We start from the raw sequence: 4,803 nt of genomic DNA on the forward strand, positions 1-4,803 counted from the left end.
AAACACTGTAGTGTTAGCTGTCTCAATGTGTGTGTACTGTGAATGCCAGTTCACCGTAGTTGCGTATGGACCATATATGGCACTAAATACATTTTTAGTGGGGGGGGGGGCCTCACACAAAGAGCAGCCTAGGGGCCCCTGACAACCTTAATCCGCCCCTGCTTACCTGCATGTGTTCCAGAGCAGTTCACATAGAAATGCTGGACGATTTGACCACAGATGCCTTCATTAACGCTCTGCCTTCATGCATTGCTATTCGTGGAACAGTACGGCAAATAAGGTGTGATCAAGGGACAAAATTTGTCGGCGCCATGCGTGAGTTTATCAAAGCATTAAAGGAGATGGATCAAGAGGAACTCAAAGAACTGAGATGTGAGTTCATCATGAACAAGTCATATGGGTGACGCCTGGGAAAGACAAATCCGCACTATCAGAAGTGTCTTGACGTCCATTCTAGAACAGTCAGCCAGACAACTTGACTGCTCTTCACGACGAACGTTCATATAAGAAGTCATGGCTGTTGTAAATAGCAGACCTCTGACCACTGATTATCTGAACGATCCATCCGGTCCAGAGCCCTTGACACCAAACCACATCCTGACCATGAAATCCACAATCATCTCTCCACCTCCTGGAAAGTTCATCAGGGAAGATCTGTACCTCCGCAAGAGATGGCGCAGAGTTCAACTCTTAGCCAACAACTTTTGGACATGGTGGAAAAAGGAATACCTCCTCAATCTCCAACACAGACAGAAGTGGATCAAAGACAGCAGAAATGCTAAGGTCAATGGTATTGTCATTTTGCAAGATGATGCTACACCACGAAACAAGTGGAAGTTTGCAAAGGTTATTGAAGTGTACCCAGGAAAGAATGGAAGAGTGAGAAGACTCAAGTTGCTTATCTGTGATTTAACTCTGGATGGAAGCGCATCTTTAAATCTGTTCATTTGGAGGGGCCCATCCATAAGACAGTTACATTGTTGAAAGCAGACTGAAGACTCCAGCAGCCTCTAGTCACTCTTTCAACCAGTTCTTAAGTTGAGCTATAAGTAGATAGTTAGTATTTTGAAATTAATATTATGTGCGGCTTATATGCAGTATTTGTGTCTCTCTAAGCTATTCAGAGAAATCACTTGTGATTTGGTGGGAGTGTAACTGCCTCACATTCTTAGTTAAGTTTATTACTGTTTTTTGGTTCCTACCTGAAAATAATAAGAGATTGTAGAGGCGGAACTAATAAGCGACGATCTTGTGTCCGCACATAACTAAAAGGGTACAACACCTGCAAGCGAAGCGCAAAAAAAAAAATCTCGACCAGTTGAACCACGAACGCCGTGCTACGTGAGCTGAACTGTGACTATCGACCAGCACGTAGCACGGCGTTCGTGGTTCAACTGGTCGAGACTGTTTTCCAAAGATGGCTCCTGCCTGTATACGCAAAGTGTACGGTCTTTATAAAGTATCTTCTAATTAAACTGTCTGTACACTTAAAAGTTCTCAATGCTTCAGTTTGCAGGTAGGGACCTTCATTATGCTTCCGTGTTAGTGTGGGGCTAATTTGAGCCTTGATAGTGGTATTAACTAGCAATTTTTATTTTAACTTATTCTATGTCATATATACTAGCGTTATAAGCTAATCTATGGTAAAACTAAAATTAAAGATAAAACTGGGTACATTCGATTATCATGAAAACGCATCCCAGAGAACGATCACCTCGGTACCAATTTGTTATTTACCCCTAGGTTAATTTTTGGCCGGAATTGTCCTTTAATGAATCTGGAGCGCTGTCCTTCTTAATTACAAGATAAGACCGGTATGGGGCGCTACAGTTATATTGTCCTTTTCTGCTGTACGGCACTTTGTAACAACCAAAACCATTTGTTTCATCATTTCATCAGTTAACCCTCTGGGGTCTAAGGTGTTTTTGGGGTCCTTGAGATGTTTTGACATGCCCTGACATTTGTGCTTTTTTCAGTTGCTTATAAACATATTAATTGCAAAGGTGTAATTACACTCTAGTTAGCACAAACATGGCTACCATAATATGTGAGCAAGATGTATGTACATGTTTGTATTTTTGAGAGAATATTGTTTATGCATGGTTATTGAAAAAACTAAAACTTAAAGTGTCTGAAATAAGGCCACAAAACACATACTAAATATGTCCACAAGACTTTTGACTAATGGGTGTTGTTGCCTAGAGTTTTTGCTTCAAAATGATCTGAAAATCATCCTGCCTAATCATTTAAACAAAACAATACATTGATTTAAATTTTATAAGACACTTTTTGTTTGGAAAGGCAATATGCGTGGAGGCGTGTTTACACCTGAGAAGACAAAGGCCGGATAATATGTTGCATAATGAGCTGCATATTAATTAGCCTTTCAAACAGATGTGTCACTGGGTACCAAAGAATGCGACCTTGGACAAAAGAAATTATTATTATTTATATATATATATATATATATATATATATATATATATATATATCAATTAGAAATTGTAACCAATTACAAATAGGTTACAATTATAACAATTACAATTTTAACAATATTTCAAGTGTATTCTTTATCATACGTATTAAATAAGGTAAAGATTCATTAGTTTGAATATTGGAACAAACACTATAATAACATCTTAGTTGATAATTCAATATACCTAATTAATTTTTGACAAAACATCCCATACTACAGTATATTTAACATATGAGCAGAAATTGGTGGACAAAAGTTTACCTATTTAATGTGACAGTAGTCTTTTTTTTACAGTCAAAACTTTATAATCTATCCAAAACCAATCACGAAATTTTGTCTAAACATTCATATTTAGTCTGTAACATATCGTGTTTAGGATATTATATTAGCATGTTAATTTGCAGTTTGTTGCTTATACAGACATTTTATTTCAACATATTTCAGTCTATTTTTCCTCATCTTAGTAGGCTATAGCAATATAGTTTGGATGTGTTCATGTAAAAATAACATGTTTACTAATGTAGGTGCGAGAGTGAATGAACGGCACAGACACGCGCTCTATAACTGTAGTAAACAACGCGCGCCTGTGTAGTTCATTCATCATTTAGCCTACACACAGACACGCAATTCATATTTAAACAGTCTTTTTGCGGTTTACAGACACTATTTAATATCGCGATTAGAACAAAGAATTTAAGAATAAATTACTTACTACATCAGCTGGATCCGTTGCTCCTCGAAATGAAACTACCAGCACTTCTGGTACATTTTCCAGGGTTATTAGATAGTATTATTCCTCACAGGGTAGGGATACGCTGTGTGCACAGCGGTAGTAAGATACTTACTAAACATCATGTGTTTTATAATCCAGCCGGTGGGCATTGGCATGTTTGAATGGCGTGCCTTAGATAATTTGCGTTTGAATACCGGACGCTCTCCGTGGGCGAGGCACATTAATGCGTAATCAGGTATAATGAACTGGAAAGAAAAAGACTGACATCTCTCTCTTTTCATACAGATTACATAAACTGAGAATATTTGTTTTTTATATAAATTAATTCATTAAAAAGAAGAGAGTTCAAGCTTCATTATGGAAAAACACTCGTGCCTGTATGACAAGTATTCGCGGAATTACAGTTAATTTTCGGACGCGTTTCAGAATGGACTTCACTGACAGAGAGAAGGCAAAAATAGCATGTTAAAATGTTTATTTTTCTTTATTTTACTAAAAGCACAATACTTTGTTTATATTGTGAGTATACACAAAAAAATACACTCTTAACAGGATCGAATGATGTATAACACTAACACGTAAGAATAAAATCAACAGAGTATTTTGAGTCTCTTTTGCACTGATAAGAAGAAAAGCGAGACTATCGCGCCGGCGCGATAGCAGACCTCAGAGGGTTAAAGCCTGTAGATGTAAAACAGATACTAAGACCTTTCTAACCAGTCTGATCATGCTTTCCCAAGCACCGCCATGAAGTGAAGCTGTAGGTGGGTTGAATGTCCACTTCATGTTGTCATGTATTAAAGCTTTCTCAATTGATTTGTTGTGTAACTCTGCAATTGCTCTTTTTAGCTCCTTCTCTGCTCCTGTGAAATTTGTGCCATTGTCTGAGGGAAAGTGTGCTACGGGTCCTCTTCGGCATATGAATCGACGAATGGCACTGATGCAAGAGTCTGTGTCCAATGAGTGTGCCACTTCTAAATGAACTGCCCTGCTGGCCATACATGTAAAGATAACACCATAACGTTTCACATGGGAACGTCCTCGTTTTACCTCAATGGGCCCAAAATAGTCCACTCCAACATTAGTAAAAGGAGGTAAGTCTGGAGTAATCCTTTCTTTGGGCAGATCAGCCATTTTTTGATCACACAATTTCCCTTTGTGACGTTTGCAAAATGCACAATTTGACAAGATTTTTCTTGCTGCTGCATTGGCATGAGTGACCCAGAACTTTTCTCTCAATTTGGAGAGGATATTTGTTTATTTGTTTATTTATTTGGATCCCCATTAGCTTCCACAATGTGGTTGCTATAAAGTACTGAAACATATGTACAGTTAAAATGCACAAATATAACATACATAAATATAACATTCATATAACATTACCACATGTATACATTTATCCACATATACACATTCACACTCATACAGCATCTGACAATATCAATACCTACCTCTATAAACAATCACAAATTAACTGATGTAATACTATTAATTTTAATCTGTTTTAGAGTCTTCTTAAAATTACATATGTTGTATATATGCCTTGTTTTTAAATCCAATTTATTCCAAGCAGATGACGATCTAACTAATACTG

Source organism: Siphateles boraxobius, unplaced genomic scaffold (assembly GCF_051911475.1).
Source record: "Siphateles boraxobius isolate OS27281-9 unplaced genomic scaffold, OSU_SipBor_1 25, whole genome shotgun sequence".
In the NCBI taxonomy this organism is placed as follows: domain Eukaryota; kingdom Metazoa; phylum Chordata; class Actinopteri; order Cypriniformes; family Leuciscidae; genus Siphateles; species Siphateles boraxobius.